This window comes from Lagenorhynchus albirostris, chromosome 4 (assembly GCF_949774975.1).
Source record: "Lagenorhynchus albirostris chromosome 4, mLagAlb1.1, whole genome shotgun sequence".
Classification (NCBI taxonomy): domain Eukaryota; kingdom Metazoa; phylum Chordata; class Mammalia; order Artiodactyla; family Delphinidae; genus Lagenorhynchus; species Lagenorhynchus albirostris.
In genome coordinates, this window is record NC_083098.1 from 110,413,582 (window position 1) to 110,432,491 (window position 18,910).

The window sequence follows — 18,910 nt, forward strand, 5'->3', positions numbered from 1 at the left end:
AAAATGCCTGTCTCTGGCTCACAGTTTTGGGTTAAAGGTCAGTTATTCCCAGCTGTGTGACACTTGGGATTGTGATGGTTTCTGCCCATGTCTCCCAGATGAACCTTAGCTGCACACAAAAGAAGGTACAGTGTTGTCCTTGATAAACACTGTTCCCTTCCTGTCTGGGACATTTTTATTACTATTGGTACCAAAGGCTTTCAGTAAAAAAGCTTGGGTGTCCAAGTTTCTAGCATTTATGTCTTTGCTTCTTCTGGGAAACTTTCAAGGAGCAGCACCTGAGACATTCCAGGGTCGGAGGACAACCAGGTACAGTACAAAATGTATTCAACATAGGTGAACATAACCTCAATCAAAAAAACTAGCATTTTAAATTGAGCCTCTCCTCTTATGTATTTGCTCAGGCAGAAGAGTCACTACAAGAATTTACAGGTCCAAGAAAGTCACCTTAAGGGCATCATTTCTTAGAAAGTTGAACCTATACTCCATAAAGAGATTAATAGATCAAGAAATTCAGGTATAAAGTCAGTGTCCTCAAAGACACTGAGATGGATATTAGCCCAACAAAGCAAGAATATAAACAAAAGGTAGATGGAAATATTCAGCATAAATACAGTACTGTGTAAAGACACATGGAATTATAATTGAATGAACATGGCGGAGGACCAGTTGAAGGAACTCTTAGCAAGGCATCAGGAAAGGCAAAGGCTATAGTGTGAAAGACAAAGGGACAGAACTTTTCATGTCACTTGAACATCTCTCTTCAGGGGCCCCAGAGTGTAAGATTTTTATCTTGTTTCTATTGAGAAGCTGGGAGTGAGTATCAAAGTAAACCACATGAACACTGGCTTTTCTAAAAATAAGGAGACCTGGAATATGCAGGGTTCAATACCTGATGTAGTCAATCTTGGAGCATGGAGGATCTCACAGAGGATCAAGAAACCCTAAAAAATAGCTCAACGTCACTTCTAAATCCACTGCAGAAGAACTGGGCTTACGGATAGAACAATTTCCGATGGAACCACCCAGTTTTACAGAAGGCAGTATGAGGGGAAAATACCCCATCATGAAAAATGAGGAGTGTCTATGGCCCCTGACAAAGGAAGGCACCTACTCTATGACTTGTCTGGAGACCAGGAACCTACAGACCTTGTTCCTGCATCACAGGAAATCATCAGGTAAGGGGTTTCCTAATGGGTCAAGTCTTTCACTGTCAACTCACCCCAACAGAGAAAGTCAGAGCTGGTTCCATTAAGAAGACACCTGTAACAAGACATTCAGGTAGCCAGGTTTGGAGCTCAACATGAGATGATCACGGCAGATGGGAAGTGCTTTCCTCTAAAATATTTATCTGGGAGCAATTTATGACATTTAAGGGAGATCTGACATATAGGTAGATCTAATTTTTCATCCTTAAACAATACATTTTCATCTGTTTTGTAGTCAAAAGAATGAGTTTTAAAAAGACAAATCAGGGCTTCCCTGGTGGCGCAGTGGTTGAGAGTCCGCCTGCCGATGCAGGGGACGCGGGTTCGTGCCCCGGTCCGGGAAGATCCCACATGCCGCGGAGGGGTGAGCCCGTGAGCCATGGCCGCTGAGCCTGTGCGTCCGGAGACTGTGCTCCGCAACGGGAGAGGCCACAGCAGTGAGAGGCCCGCGTACCCCAAAAAAAAAAAAAAAAAAAAAGACAAATCGTTCTTTGAACACAATGAGAGCTCATTGTTTATTTCTGGCAATCTAAAGTATGTCATACAAGAAGCAAACCCTGCAGATGAAAGAGGTGGAGATAAGCCTGAATGGGGTATAGGGTGTGTGTGTGAAGGGTTTCTTCCCAGGGCAGGTGAAGTCTTCATTACAGAAAGACAGATAGGGAGCTGCTTGTTTCAGTGGGTACTGTACCAGTCCCTCTTCTGCTAAAAGGGAAATCCAGGAAGTCAGACATTCTTTGGAAAGATTGGTTGGCCTCCTGCCACATCTTCACTTTCTCCATCCACTTTGATTCATACAGAGCCACATCTCAGGTGCACAGGAGAAAACACAGGCTAGTAAGCTGAACACAAAGAGCTTGGCAGTGTTGGTGATTAAATGACTAGACTCTTGTCCCCAGGAGCGACAATTCTCAGATGTATTCTACAGGGATCTTCAGAGTGTTCCCTAGGGGATTAAGCCCCAGTCCACAGTAGGTGTCCAGCTGATGCCTCCTTTGGTGTCCATTTCCTGCACCCCATTTCTGATTCATCCACCCTGTCACTGGGCTTCGTGGGCTCACTTTGAAGATTAACATTCTATCTATAATAACACAGTATTATATTCCTGGATCAAAAATAGTATTTGGAAAGACAAAGCAAAACCACCGATAGAATCCAACAAAAGCAAATTAATCTCCAGTAATTGGAATACTAAGATATTTGATTCTGTCAGGAATTACTGAGAAGCATAGACGGGAACAAGGAATGAGAGATATAAGGAATCTTTCTTAGGATAATAAGACACCATCAGTAGACGTATGTCAGAGACTTCAGCTATGGAATCGGTTAAGTCTCACTGAAGTACGACTGATCTATACTTTTCCTACTGAGAGGAAAACCCAGGCATATTGGCTTTTTTTTTTTTTTCTGAAATGGGTAGGCATTTCTCCAGCGTGTGCGATGACCCATGACAATTTCTAAACCTTGTTTCAACAAAGCAGAGCAGTGAGGCACACTCCTCTGCTTTTGCACTGACATGCCTAGAGAGGTCACACCTGGCTGAGTCAAAAAGATGCTGGAAGTGTGAGGAGAGACCATCTCTTTTCAAAGGGAAGGATCTTGAAGCTAAGACAGCATCGTCACAGACAGAATTGTCTGTGCATAAGTTGGATCACTCATCTCTTCCAGGGAAGCTGTAGAGTATGACAACTCACCTGGACATCCCAGGTGTGCAGGGAAGGAAGTTCCCCCTTCAGATGTAGAAATAAGAATATTGGGTAGACAAAGGTAAAAGACCAAGGTCTTACCCAGCAAGGGCTCAGGTGGTGGGCATTACTGCCTACCTTCTTAGCCACCCACAGACTTCTGGACAGAAGTCAAAACAACATATCTTTGTAAGGATTCCCCTCTGAACATCAGTGCAGGATCTAATGAGGCCATGTTCTGGGATAGGCTCTGCCAAGATTTGCAAATAAGGAAAGTGGTGGAAAAAACATCTCAGTCTCCCTTTGGAGGCAACCATGGGAGTATCAAATGGGAAGACAGAATGGCTTCATTTGAAATAACAACAGCTGGAGAAGGTGGAATGTCAGAGGACAGATTATGCTATTTTGAAAGGAAAACTTGGAAATGGTTCAAACACAATTTTTCGCAGCAAACAAGCAAGACAACGCAACCTCCATTCCCTGTATAAGCAAGATGAAATCTCTCCTTTGGATGTGACTGTTTCTCTTCCTAACACTGTGATGCCTTCAACTCAGCTGGCAACTGAGTATCTGAGAAACTGGTATCTGAGAAACATACATTTTGGGGTACATGATAAAGGGTGGGTGTTTTGAAGGAAACAAAATATACATAATATGGTATGTTTCTTTGCTTTGCAGATTACAAGCACCCTACCTACTGCCAGGACCATCTTCTCCCATCAAATGTAGCTCAGGTTCATGTATAGGAAGTAGCTCTTTGCTGGGATGGACTAGACCAGTGGACACCTCTTAGAAAATGTACCAGCAAGAATGCTCAAGGGACACACTTCAGCTTTAGCTCTTCCATCCCTAGAGGGGTTCAATCTTAGCCTTGTCCAATAACAAGGATAATGGAGGATGAGGGGAGGTCACTTCCTCCACAAGGGCATGATCCTGAAGGTCAGTCATCTCTTTTGCTTACATTCAATGGCCAGTACATAATTATAAGATAACAGCTAATAGAAATAAAACAGGTATATCACCTTTATTCAAGTTGACTCATGAGGAATACGTGTGCCTGTGTAAGTTACAGGCATACAAGTTCCTTCTCTCTGGCCCCTTCCTCAGGGCAGCTACCTCTGAGAGCTTCTCCTGGATCAGGCAGCACAGAGATTCGGAAAAAAGTCATCCAAAGCACAAGTGAAACTGGCAACAAATGACACACCAATCATCCCATCTTCCAGACATGCCCAATTTTAAAATAATTCATTGATAGTCTAAGATTTTGGGGAAGGGGTATAACCCCCCAAGCCCTCATCAGTAGAAGAGAGTAGTGCTTATCGGACGAAGAAAGCAGGTCTCTTCACCAACACTTCCTCTCCATAAAAGCCAATTCTCTCTTCCTAAACTATGATATTTTCATGAAAGTTAGGTGGTGCAGTGGGAGAGGGGGTATCGAAAATATCTATGGCCAAGGGAGAATTCTAGAAACACACAACTTTCAGCATACCACCAAGATTTAAAGGCATAAAATTCCCCAGATCCTATTCAGTAGGGGTCCCTACTGAGACAGGAGGAACATCCCTAAGGTGCCTTCCATAATAAAGAACAAGAAGGATCTAAAAATAAAGAGCAGGCAGAGGTGAGGAAGGACAGCTAAATCAAGATACGGATAATATGGTTGAGCACTGGTGCAAACTGCTCCCTGTATGAGTACTTGAGGTGGAGATGGGTCTTTCTACAACTACCTGATGAGTGGAAGAGAGGAAACTCTTACCTCCTGAAAGATACTGCTTTGAGTTGGTGGTTTGGGAAACATCCAGAGACATGATGTGTCATATTCAACACTAGAGGAGACCTCCATTTGATAGTACATCCCAGGAAATGTTAAAAATCCTGACGTAAATATTAAAATCCTGATGTAAAACAGATGGTCCAGGATACCATATTACTGTTCCAACAGAAGCATGCCTCCTGGGAACATGGTCCCCAGACACTCAGCGTTTGGAGAAAACAGTAATGACAGTGCTGGCATCATCGAACAGGAAGAGGCCCCCCACACTGAACTCCTCCCCGATGGTGATGATCAGAATTGTGTGTTGTGATTCAAAACTCAGTGTAGTTCATCATAGTACTAAAGAAAAACTACACGATCATTTCAGTAGATGCAGAAAAAGCATTCAACAAAATTCAACATCCAGTCTTGATTTTTAAAACTGTCAGCAAACTTGGAAGGGAAGGGAACTTCTCCAACCTAATAAAGGGCATCGGTGAAAAATACACAGCTAACATATACTTAGCAGTATAAATACTTTCCTCTTAAGATCAGGAAAAAAAGCAAGGAAGTCCATTCTGGGGTCTCTAGCCAGTGCAATAAGGCAAAAAAAAAGAAGAAAAAGGCCTCCAGATTGGAAAGAAAGAAGTAAAACTATCTCTCTTCAGATATCTCATTATTTAAAATATTGATTATATGCTGAAATAATAATGTATATATTTTGGGTTAAAATATATTTTATAAAAGGATTGTATGATTTAGAGAGATGCCTCAGAACTGCTCTTATGAGTAATTTTTCATCAATAAGAGATACAGTCATTTAAAAAAATGTTCTGGGTGTCGTCTCTCATGGTAATTGACAGACTCGTTTGTATCAGGAAAGAGAGAATAAACATTTCAGGAGACCACTCCTAGGCATGTGGGTTCATGATGACTGGAGGGACTGGAAATGAGCCCCTGCTCTCTTATTTTCTTGCTAAAGACAGCTGCTGATTGCATGCTATTGCCAGCTTTGCACAGAGGAACAGGGCTCCTGTCCTCTACTGCCAGAGATCTCAGGAAGCAATATAGGGGGCAATTTTATTTGAAGACATCTTTCAGCCTATGCTAAGGAAGAATTCAGTTTTCATTCTGATGGTGCACTGGTTTAAATATCATGGTGACCAGTTACTAACAATATAATGCAGGGACCAGTAATAATGAAAATGAAATAGCCTGAGTAAACGTAGACTTCACAGCCTCCATCCTTGAACATTTAATTTTGAGATGTAAGAAGTTAAGGTCAGCAAAATAAATGACAAAAATATCACTCGGAACCAGCTGACAGCACGGATAGGAGTATAGCCAGATGAGACACTATTCTATTAAGTCTAAACTCCCAGGAAGGAAGAGAAAGTCAGATTAGACACGAGGACACAATTTCACATCCAGACATTTATTTTCCTGACGCAAATCACACTCTCCCAGAAGAGACTCCAGGCTAGGAAAAAAAAAAAAAAAAACCTGTCTGGTCTGGACACAGAGTACCCTGGGCTCATCACTGAAGAGCAAGTAGACTGTCAGCTCCCCTGGGGGCTCCTCAAACTACTGTCAGAGAAGCCAAGGAGGGGCGGAACTGCTTCTGCTCAGAGTTGGCCTGTGGGCTCTCTGCTTCCCAGTAGCTTATGGGTCAGCAGGGCAGGCCCAGAGAAATGGAACCCTTCTCACCATGCACCAGCAACCCAAGTCTATCTGACATACATTCTGAAAGTTATTTTCTCCCATGGCATCCATCCTCCAGGATCTCAGAAACATATTCCCCAGAAACATATCACCAGGCATAACCAGACAAGCGTTAAGTCTGGGAAGACAAGCATAGCACACATCTCAAGCTAGAAAATACACTAGACTCACGTTTTTACCTCAAAAGATACGTTGAAGCTCAAGCAAGGTGTCATTGTGGTGGCTGGAACAGGTACAGAATTCTGCTCCACGTTTCCAGACTGGGTCCCAGCTAGGCAGAGCAGAAAGTGCAGCTACTGACCACCAGGAGCACTCTCCCCTCAGCTTGTCTGGGTCAATCATGTTGCTGGTGGTGTCAAAAGCAAGAAGGTTAAGGGACGTCTAGCTGCAACCTTCCTGTATTCAATCTGCATGTCCACGTGCACTTTCCAGCAGGAATACCCTATACCTTGTGGTCTAAAAGCAACCATCAGCTTAGCGAATAGATTTACATCCAACTTGGGTGGACCACCCTTCAATAGGATGGAGATCTGATACATGTTCTGGGACGATCTGTTCCCCCCAAATATATTTTTGGACAGAGTAATCAAAACCTGTGGAAAAAGGATCCCACAGATTAAGGAAGGCTGTCACCTGAAGGTGCGACCACATTAAGGTATGAACCCATTGGAAGATGATCTCATGGCAGCGTGAAGTGTCAGAGACCTGAGATCAAGGTGTGCGCCTTGGGAGAGAACCTGAGGGACCCAGGTCGTAGTACAGAAAATGTGTCACATGAGGTACATCTAATTTTACATCCTGAAACAATCCATTCTCATCTATTATTTTGAGGGGTTAGAAGAGAATGAGTTTTTAAAATGGAAATCATCCTTTGAATACAACGAGGTAAATTATTGCTAATTTTCGGCAACCAAAGGTATATAGGCAGGCTTTGCAGAAGAGAGAGGTAGGGGTAAGTCTGGATGGGATCTGGGGACTCTGTAAAACTCTGCCTGTGGTGGAGGCTTTTCCCCTCTCCTAGGAGGATGGTGAAGGAAAGCCTGGCTTCTGTAGCCAACGCACCTGTCCTTCCTGCTCAAAGGGAAACCCAGGGGCTCCTGGAGAGATGGGCTGCCTCTCCCAACACCTTGCCTTCTCAGGCCGTCGTTTTCATACAGTCAGATCTCGGCTGCACAGGGGATAAATAGGAGGTAACCACAAACAAGGCGGCAGACAGAGGGTGTGTAAATGACTGGATGCTTGTCCCTCAGGTGAGTATTACAACGGTATTATAATGAGAGGTATATAATGGTATTGAGAGGTATTATAATGGTTCCTCAGAAAGTCCCCTGGATTGAGCCCAGTCACTTCTATGGTGACCAGCTCAATAGTACCCAATCCAGTGGCTGCTCCTACCGTCCCCCATCTCCGGCTCACTCCTCCCTTCCCTGGGCTTCCTGGGATCACTTCAAGTACCAAACAAAACAGACAGTGAAGTAGACTGCTGAAGAAGTTCACCCCCAAATCCTCAGACTCTTGAACATGTTATATGACAAGGGAGAATTAAGGCACAGATGGAATTAAGGCTGCTGACCTCAAATTAAGGAGATTATCCTGGGCACCATGTAATCACAAGGGTGATGAAGAGGATAAAGTAGAAGCAGGATTTGGGAGTAGAACTGAGATCTGTTTCAAGATGCAAGGTGAACTTTGATCTTCAGAGTCAGGACTTCTTTTTCTTCAAAGATGGGGTCCAAGGTATGAAAAGCAGGAAAGCCTTAGAAGGTGGAAAAGGAAACAAAACATCTTCTAGAAAACCAGAAAGGAGCACAACCCCAGCAAACCTGATTTTATCTGAGTCACACCCATTTCAGACTCTGATCTCCAAGACTGAAAGATAAAATAGATTTTGATTTCAGTGGAAACTTGGTTGTTACAGAAGCAATAGAAAATACAGTACCTATCCACGTATCTTATTTCAGATTCTACATTCAGTGGAATCCATACTAACTCCCTGAGGTTTGTTTTACATTTCAAAAAATAGGATTCATAAATATTGTTTCCCTGGCAGCACTGATCAAGAAGAATACAGTCATAGAAAGTGCAACACACCTTCTTAGCAGCCCAACCTACAGTATGGAAAGGGTATTAACATTGTTCATTGAAGGCCTTTATGCTTCTACAGCACTTGAAGTTTAAATTCAAAGACTTAAATTACTAAAGTTTACCCATGAAAAAATAGATATTATCCAGGTTTTCTAGGAAAGGCACTAAATATTAGAAACCTTCACACAAAGTGTTCTCTGGGTCTACTTAACTGCCTTCTTGGATTCTGCCATAGGTTGAAGAAATATACTAATCATATGCAAATTATTCTTTTGAAGAGGAAAAGCCTGAAGAGTTTTCAAAAGGGCGCTTTTCCCTGATGACCAAGGGGACTAAGACGTTGGTCATCCTCAAGTTTTCCTGCAAGTTCTTTCTGACACATGGCTCTGCACCATCTCTATCCTCCCCTAGGACAGCCACCCTAAAGGCCCTCTGGATCACCTGGCCAAAGAAACATCACCAAACACACACCTGAAGGTGCTGAGCTCTTGGAAAGCAAGACCACCTGCTGTTTGCTCATCACACAAGGCAGAGCTGGCTCACAATCTGGTCCACTGGCCTGGCAGGCTCAGGATCTCAACACCGAGGTGATGGGATTGACTCAGAATCCTGCCCACTGGCTTGGAGAACATGAGCCTCCCTGCCCCCGGGAGAAGGTGCTGGTGTTGAGTGATCAGCACTGTCCTTAGACTTTCTGGGACGTGTTTCAGTTGGTACCGAAGGCATTGAGAAAGAAAGGCAAGGCTTCCGCTGTGAGCTCCTTGCATTCAAGCCTTTGTTTCCTTTGGGCATATTTCCGAGATGCAGCACTTACCAGTGACTGTTCCGAGAAACGACGAGAACAGATTTAAGTCTGGCACATCGAGGAACACCTGCTGCTCACGAGGGGGTGCTGTGACTCGGGGGAGTCTATTCTGCTCAACAGTCTGGAGGGAATTAGACAGCAGAGACAGAGCCCCAGTACCTTTGTAGGTGGTCTAACTGACGCTGATGACACATCAGCTCCCAGGCATCAGGGAACAGTGTCTCCTCCTGTCTGGAGTCTACAGGCTAGAAATAGGAAACACACTTCTTAGTGCTCCCTTAGTCTTGGATGCCCAGTGAGCAGGGGTCACATGGGGGTTGGGGGTTGTGCACCAGACCTGTTACCACTGGCAAGGCAGCTGTTCCTTGTCTAATGATAAAAAAAAAAAGGTTGGGTTTCAGGTCTCCATAGGCAGCCACTTCCAAGTCCTAACGGAAGGGAAGGCCAGAGGGTGGGATGTGGGACAGGATGACCCTGACTGTAGTAAGTGGACTTCAGTTTACAGGGGCTCAGTCTCTGCCACTGGACTGAGAACTCTCCTGGCTCTAGGCTGTGGAATGACCCTGCATGTTGGAACAACCTGAAGCAAAGAAGGTGAAACTTGAAGACACCTCTCAGGACAGAGATGCTCCGTGGAGGCCAGGCAGTGATTGTATCAGGACCACACAGGATGCTCCATCCACCTCTCAGTGGCAAGCATTCACCTGGCCCCGTGAAATTGAGCCTGTGTTACCAGCAGTTGCCAAAACAGTGTATTTTGGCCCCTATTACTGAAGCTGTATCTGATTTATACAAAGATGTATCTGATTCTGTTAGGAAACTCTTAGTATATTGGATCCAATTTTACAGTTTTCATGGCCTGGACAATAAAGCCCTCAGCCCAACTAGACAGTTACGAACTACAGACATTACCAGAGGGCTATTGTCCGTTCAGTCTCAGTGCTCACCTTAAGCAGATGAATCACCATAGGAACCAGAATTGCAGCTGGAAGTGCCCCTCTCTGGGACCTCACCTTATGCCCTGAATGTAGCATGTGTGGGAGAAATGTAGATCTGGCTACACGAATCCTCTGGGGTGGGGGAGGCCCCAGTGTGCCAGGCTCCAGGAGGGACTTGACTGTGAGTCAATCTGGGAGGAACTCTGAGTCTGAAATGAGGACATTACCCCTTGAGCATCGGAAGAGAAGAATGCCTATACTCCAGATTATTAAGAACACTGTTTTCATACCTTCTTATGTGTCCACTCTGTAATTACTGGTGGAAAAATTAGAGAGTGGTAAGGCAAAGGAACAGAAGGTTTTCATTTCAATCACTCAAACACCCCACCTCAGGGGCACCCACAGTATAGGGTGGAGGAGGTACAGACTTTCAGACTTTTAGACTCAGGGTTTCCTCCACGGTCTTGACTAGTATTCAAACACTTAATGAACCCACATTCTCAAATTCATCACTGCTAATGGAAAAAGGAATCCATATACCAAAGAGGCTGCCAGAAAGGAGAAGAGTCTTGGTAGATACTGGAGTCTCCACCCTCAGGAAGACCTAAGATCTCTTTAAAGGACTTCTAACTGTGGGATGAATTGGGAAATTGGGATTGACATATATACACTACTATGTATAAAATAGACAACTAATGAGAACCTACTGTATAGCACAGAGAACGCTACTCAGTGCTCTGTGGTGACCTAAATGGGAAGGAAATCTAAAAACAGAGGGGGCACATGCATAACTGATTCACTTTGCTGTACAGCAGAAACTAACATAACATTGTAAAGCAACTATACCCCAATACAAATTAATTTTTTAAAAAGGACTTCTAACTGAATCAGGACCACCCAGAATAATCGCCCTTTTGACAGCTTAAAGTCAACTGATTTGGGACCCCAATTACATGTGAAAACTCCATCATGCTTGCCATGCAAGGTAATCTAATTATGGTCCTAACACCAGGGGGCAGAGAGCCTGGGGCCATCTGAGAATTCTGCCCACAACAGCAAGTTCCCTGCTAGTACCATTTTACTTAAGCCACTGACAGCAGTGAAAACCACACTTTCTGCTCTCCAAGGGACACCAATTGAGGCAAGATGTGAAGTGTAGGAAGGTAGTGACTTCAGAGCCCACATGACAAAGGAAATTGAGGCAGACAGAGAAACTTAGAAGTGAACCCGCTGATTGAACTACTGTATACCCCAAGAAGTCTTCCCAGCTGTAAAGACCATGCAGCCCCAATGGGCTCACTGTGGCTTTACTGACAGAGAATTGAAGGATGTCTTCACCCAGACTGGCTACCAACTCTCAACCCTGATAGGCTGCTAATTCAAGCATGGCTGCATCAAATGGAGAAAAGAGTAGCACAAAATTGAGCGATGATCATCGAACGCACCAACCAGACAGTTTCAGAGCAGAAAGAAGAGGTTTCCTTACACAACTGCAAATATTTGCCCTGTGAGTCCTAGAATTTTTGATGCTTATGACCCTGATATGTCCACACTTCTGGCACCTGGATGGGCTGACGCCTCTATTTGGAATTCATCATGGGATTCTCTACCTCAGGATGACCAGCGGACACATCTGGGGCTCACAGGACCCTGATGGATCTCCATCTTATGAGACAGATCAACTTGCGCAACCCTACCCTCTCAGGGAAGATGATCCCAGCATCCTAGATAATATCTCTTTGCATTGTCCCACCTGATAGGAGGTGCCACCCATCTTCAGTATGGCTTGTGATCCAGCTATGCAAATTCTGACAAAGGACTGATCAACAGAACGAAATTTCCAAAACCTTTAATGTGTACTTCTGAGTCTAAACAAAACAGAGCTCAAGAAATTATTTCAGTTTAAGAAAAAAAATTCCCACCTCATCCCTTCTTCCATACACAGACCTCTGGACAGAAGTCAAAGCAACAGTGCTTTGGGAAGACTCCCTTTAGAGCATCAGCACAGGGTCAAGTCAGGCCATGCCCCTGGGCTAGGCTCTGCCGAGATTCCCATACAAGAAAAGTCTCGTCTACCTTCTGACTCAACCACTGAGTGTCCAATGGGAGGACAGGATGGCCTCATTAAAAATAATGGGAGCCGGGCTTCCCTGGTGGCGCAGTGGTTGGGGTCCGCCTGCCGATGCAGGGGACATGGGTTCGTGCCCCAGTCCGGGAAGATCCCACATGCCGCGGAGCGGCTGGGCCCGTGAGCCATGGCCGCTGAGCCTGCGCGTCCGGAGCCTGTGCTCCGCAACGGGAGAGGCCACAACAGTGAGAGGCCCGCGTAACACAAAAAAAAAAAAAAAAAAAAAAAAGACAGGCGTAACATTATCAAGGTCCCTTCCATAATCAACGGCAGGAAGGATGTACAAATAAAGAGTAGGCAGGTATGAGGAAGGGCTGCTAGATGAAGACAAGGATAATATGGCTGAGCACTGGTGCAAGCTGCTCCTTGTATGAGTAATTCAGGTGGAGATGGTCTTCCTGCAACCATCCAATGAGTGGGAGAGAGAAAACTTACCTCCTGAAAGATACGGCTTAGAGTTGGTTGTTTGGGAAATAGTGACAGGATGTCACATTCAATACTAGAGGGAGACCTCTATCTGATGGCCCATCCCAGTAAATGTAAAGGGTTAAAACCCGGAGCGCTAATGGTTGGACCCAGGGGTTTGTCCAGCACACATGATATCATCTTACTGCTCCAACAGACCTACTCCTTCTGGCCACGTGGTCCCCAGATTCTCAGTGTTGGAAAAACAGTAAGAACAGTGCTATCATCCCAACAGCTAACAGGAAAAGGCTCCCCCATGCTGAATTCCTCCTTCGTTGTGATGATCAGGATTGTGTATTTTGGAGAGATGTCTCAAAACTAATCAATTAGAGATTTTTAATTATTATTATTTTAGAATTTTGGTTTTTTTTTTTGGCTGTGCAGCTTGCCAGATCTTCGTTCCCTGACCAGGGATCAAACCTGGGCCCCGGCAGTGAAAGTGCTGAGTCCTAACCACCAGACCGCCAGGGGATTCCCTGAGATTTTTCATCTTTAAATGATAAAGTAACTTTTCCATTTTTTTCTGGTGTTTCCTATGATAAGGAACAGACTTCTCTGTGTCAGCTAAGAGATCCTCAGCACAAGCATTTCAGGAGACCACTCCTAGGGATGTGGGCTCATGATGACTTGAGGGGCTGGAAATGAGCCCCCTGCTCTCTTACCTTCCTTTGAACACACCTGCAGCCCCCATACCACTGCCAGCTCTGCACAGAGGAACAGGGCTTCTGTCTTCTACTGCCAGAGATTTCAGAAAGATCGGTGTGGTCATACCTCACAGTGAATTTTGACTCACAGACGTCATTCAGGCTATGCTAAGGAAAAATTCAATTTCCATTCTTACAGTGCACTGGTCTAAATATCATAATGACCAGTCACCAGCCATAGAAATCAAAACCAGAGACCAGTAGTGACGATGATGAAATAACCTGAGCAAATCGAGACTTTTAACATCCATCCTTGGACATTTAATTTTGAGCTGGTAAAGGAAAGGCCAGGAAAATAAAGGGGAAAAAACACACAGATTCAGCTGACAGCACTGATACAAGTTGTAACTCGATGGGACATTATTATAGCAGCCCACAATGAAAAAGACTGAAACACTATTAAGATTTTTTTTGTCATTGGTGTAATGTTTTAAATTCTTGGGGCTGGTAGGAGGATCCAGTAAAGCAAAGGATGTAAAAAAAAGAAAAAAGTTCTCAGGAAGAACACTCAGAAGAGACATGAGGACCCAATTTCAAACATTTTTGAAACATTTGAGGACATTTTCGTGATGGGAATCACTATTTCCCAGAGGAACTCAGCCCGGGCTAAAAGGATTACACTCCATTTCCAGGTGTAGTCTGAACACAGAGCGCACTGGGTTCACACTGGCTTCACTACTGGAGACTAAGTGGACCCTGAGCTCCACTCAGGGCTCCTAGGATTTTACTGCCAGAGAATCTAAGATGTGGTGGGAGTAGTTCTCAGAGCTGGCCTGTGAGGTCTTCCCTTCACATCTGCCAATGGTCAGCAAGTAGCCCAGAGAAGTGGAACCCCTGCCACCATGCATCCACAAACAGCAAATCTGACACACATTCTGAAAGTTATTTTCTCTCATAGCATCCATCCTTCAGGACCTCGGAAACATATTCCCCAGAAAAAAATGTCACCACGCACAACCAGTAAAGGGATATGTCTGGGAAGGCACAAACATAACATATATCCCTGCCCAGAAAATATGGTGGACTCATTTCTATCTCAGAGGATACACTGAAGTCCAAAGAGGGTAACACTATGGTGACTGAAAGAGTTTCAGAATTCTGTTCCATGTCTTCAGACAGAGCCCAGCTACCCAGAGCAGAAAGTGTTGCTGCTGACCATCATAATCAATATCCTCATTTTGGCTGGGACAATGTTCTGGTGGTGCCCAGGGGCATCTGGGTGCAACCTTCCTGTATTCAAGCCTTTACTTCCTATGTGCACTTTCCAGAAAGCATGTCTGACACCTCAAGGTCTAACAGCATTCCATCAGCTTACAAATAGATTTCCATTAACCCAGGTGGACAATCCTTCAACAAGATGGGGATCTGATCCATGTTCATGATTGAGCTCTTCCCCTCAAATACATTTTCAGACACAGAAACCAAAACCAATGCAAAATGGAAACACAGATCAAGGAAGATGGCAGATGAAGGCCCCACCACATTAACATATGGAACCTATACTGATTAAGACAGTGCACTGCCATGGGGTCAAGTTCACAAGATTGAAGAGCCAGCTGAGGGGTATGAGCTATGGGGAAAGACCTAAGTGGCCCAGGCCTGTCACAAATGCTGCCATGTAATCAACAACCAGTGAACATGCCTGGGAGTAAATTGGAGCTGAACTCCCTTACAGGACATCCAAAAGGTTAATGACTTCACCCAGAGCTCCACAAATACTCAGGAATGCACAGAATCCTTCTGATACATAAAGAACAAGAACGTCAGTCACACAAATGTTAGAGTACGACCCAGGATGCGTCCAGCAGGGCTGACAGGACGAGAATCACACTCCAAAATGAGATTCCTCAGGCAGCTGTGGAAGTCTTTAACCTGAGGAAAGGGTTGGACTAGTGACAGCGCTGATTAACAAAAGTAGGCCCTGCAGGCAGTGCAGCTGCAAAAGGGTTTCAAACCCATCTCACACGTCCTCCTGATTCAGTCCTAGGAGGTTCAATGGGAAGGCAGCACCTCCCAGTCCAGCCTTCACCAGAATCCATGGGGCTGCAGAAGAAGATGCAAATGTCATAGTGTGGAATAAACAAACTCCTCTCCACAGACGAGCATCATTTGCTCATATTCAAGTGAGGCACAGTTTTGAGAAGCTCAAGGATTGTGGATGAAACTCCCTTACAAAGACTGAAGGTAATACGATTTTTTATAATAAACTAATCCTAAACGAATAGGAATATGGCAAAGTGTATTCCTAGAAGAGGATGTCTATGTAGTAAAGTGTATACCATTAGAAATGAGTCACTGATAGATTCCATCCCTGTGAGAATATTTCAGTATAACACCTCAATATCCATTCTGCTGCAATACAGGAATGAGATATTGTAGATTTCTTTCACAATATTTTTTCTTTGCAAACTCATATCAAATTTTAGATAATATACCAACATGATTTTATATTCCTGGATGGAAAATAATGTCTGAAAAGAAAGCAAAAGCACCCTTAGGAATCAGGGTAAGAAAACAAATCTCATTTATCAGTGGTCTAAGGTACTTGATCCTGGCTGACATTGTTGAGAGACAGAGATAACAAGGGAATGGGATTCGAGGTCTAGAAAGAATCTCATCTCAGGAGAGGAAAATAGATGCCCTCACAAGAAGATGGATGATGGAGACTTCAGCTGTGGTGTATTAATAGCCTTGCTAGAGTAGACTAACATGTCCCTTTTCTACTGAAAGGAGAACCCAGGAGGTCTGTCATTCTTCTGGAAAGGGTGGTTGGGGTTTGTGTCAGAGGACAGGGTGCTCCATGATACATCATCCAGACCTTGTTTTCAGCACATCTGTGGAGGACAGCACCACGCCTGTTGCCTACATTTCACCAGATGACCTTGCTGTGATGGGTCAGGTTCTGTCCTAAAGCTTTCCCCAAAGTTTTCCAAGAGAGCTCAGTGCAGGCACAAGGTCCTTGGTAGATGTGCAGGAAGGAAATTACCTCATACGGTGGGGTGGATGGAATTGGTGGTGAATCCTTGGATTCCAGTCCTTCCAGCGAGGACATCCTGTGATACATTCTACATGGTTCTTCACGGGGTCCCATTAGGAGTGAGACACAGGGAGAAGTGACAGCTCAATGCTATGTTTGTTACTGGTACTTCTCCCCATCCAGTCCCACATTCACCTCACTAACTTGTGTGCAACCTGGGATCACTTCCAAATAAGACATCTGGCCCAAGTGCAGGTGTCAGCTTCTGAACTCAAGGAATTGAACTAAGACATTAAGATTCCACTTCTTATTTCTAAAACGAACACTCTTTTGTTTTGTTGAAATGAATGATGAGGACAGAGTGATGCGAAGAGGGGGGCAAAATGATGGAGAGTTTGAGGAAAATAAGGAAGACATGACAAGAACTTGGAATCGCAGGAAAGAAGATGACTAATTTTAATCTCCCCTACTGTCTGGGCCATGCTACCATCCTCTCTCAGGCCTGGCTGTTATTAATTGAACTCTGGTCTTCCCATTCCATCTGTGTTGACCTATAGAACTTGGGGCACATCGGAATGTGCACTCTGCAGGAACCAACAGATATACCTACTGATGATAGGTACCTGATTTGGACATCTCAGACTTCCTTTTCAACTCTCCAGGACACACTTATCCCCTCAGATGCAGATCAGGACCATAATGCCAAAATATCTCTTAGCGAGAATGTCTAGCCCACTGGATACCTCTTAGAAAATACAACAGCAAAAATGCTCCGAGCACGCCTCTCCCATTTTTCTCTGTCATTCTTAAAGTAGCCACTCATGGCCTCAGTCCTGAGGACATTGAAAGAGGCAAAGGAAACCACTAGCTTTTACAGGCAGGATCTTGAAGGTCAGATATAACTCATACCACATGACCAGAACTTGATTTCCCTGCTGTGATTCTTTAGCTGGGATCAGGGAACTATCTTTATCCTAGTTGACCCCAGAGGAGCTAATGTGATCCAGCAAGACAACTTATGGGGATAAAGGCTCCTCTGAGGTCTCCTCCTCAGGTCAGCTACCTCCACAGTCTTCCCCTAGTTTGGGCAACACAGGGTAGATTAATTACTAAAGGTGGTCAAAGCAGAAATCCAATTTATAAAAGACACCATAAACCTGTCCCCAGATTTAGAAGGAAGGGACATACCTTCATTTCTACTTCACAGGAGAATTGCTGTGCTTCATGAAAGAGGAATTTTGTCTCTTCATAAAAACTGTTTTTTCACAAGGAGACAATTCACTCTCTGCTCATCTACATTTTATTGGCACTAGTTAGAGAGCAGTGCTGTTGAAAAGCCATCTCTGACCAGAAGAATGCTAAGAAACATATCTTCACGGCCACCACCAGATCTAAACGCAAAAAAACACCTTATGGACATTATCAAACCTAAATTCACACCTAGAAGTGAGGGACCCCCATAGGACAGGAGTAAAGTCACCAAGATACCTCCTATTTATTATGTAAGATAAGGAAAAGTAGCTACATCAAAACGACAAAATGTACATTATCACTGGTGTTAACTGTTTTGAAGGAGTTGTAGAGATCTCAATGAGGTCCTCTTTATCTCACTGGCATCTTACATTGTCGAAGTTTTAAGTCACATGAGAGATTTAAAAAGCTCTGAAAAGGGCTGTAGTGGGAAATAACCACACTTCGGGTGATTCACTAACCACTTGGTGACCACAGCCAATGACTTGTGCCAATGACCAGGCAGCAGAAGTTTACATCCTAGGTCCCACCTATGGCCCCACAGGACTATTCAGCCAAGCAGCTATTATCTCACTGCTCCAAACAGACCCATGGCTACTGAGACCATGAATCCCCAGATGCTCAGTGGCTGGAGAACCCAGGAAGGACCAGACCAGTTCTCTCAGCAGTTAATAGGGAAAAACCTCCACATAAAATGCTTCTTCAACTATAAAGGTGAGGGCTGTGTGTTTTGTGGAAGACGCTCACAGGCTCCTATCTGATATTTGCCATCTTTAAGTTTTGCCACTATAGTTAAGACTATCTTTGTTCAGCCAAAGAGAATCAGACACACAAGCAAGATAGTTTCAGGAGATGCTCGTAGAGATGTGGGTTAGAGATGAAAGATAGAAATTGAAAATGAACTTCCTTCTCCCTCATCTTCCTGCTGAAGGACCAACAGCCTGTCATGGTCATCTCAGTTTTGGACAGACACAGGAGCTCTTATCTTCTACTGACCAAGATTTTTTACAGCAAGTGTGGGTGGTTACAACCTTCCAGTTCATTTTGTTTCTAAGGCTTTCTTCATCCTACATAATGGAGGACTCACTTTCCATCCTGAAAGTGGCACACATGAAAGTGACCAGTCACCAGCAGTAGGAACAAGAGACAAATGATGACAAAGATGAGTAGCTGAAGTGAAGGTAGTCTG

At 44.3% G+C, this 18,910-nt stretch overlaps 1 long non-coding RNA gene across 2 annotated transcripts in view; it reads right to left on the bottom strand.

Annotated features, from left to right (window-relative positions):
- Window positions 1-6,059: 6,059 nt before the first annotated feature.
- The window catches only part of LOC132519952 (uncharacterized), an 81,456-nt gene continuing 68,605 nt past the window's right edge, over window positions 6,060-18,910 (bottom strand). For both annotated transcript variants that reach the window (XR_009540392.1, XR_009540391.1), the window contains 3 exons: window positions 7,942-8,124; window positions 6,548-6,714; window positions 6,060-6,126 (listed from right to left, as the gene is read on the bottom strand). This is a non-coding gene — a long non-coding RNA (uncharacterized LOC132519952). The remainder of the gene's footprint in view (window positions 6,127-6,547; window positions 6,715-7,941; window positions 8,125-18,910) is intronic.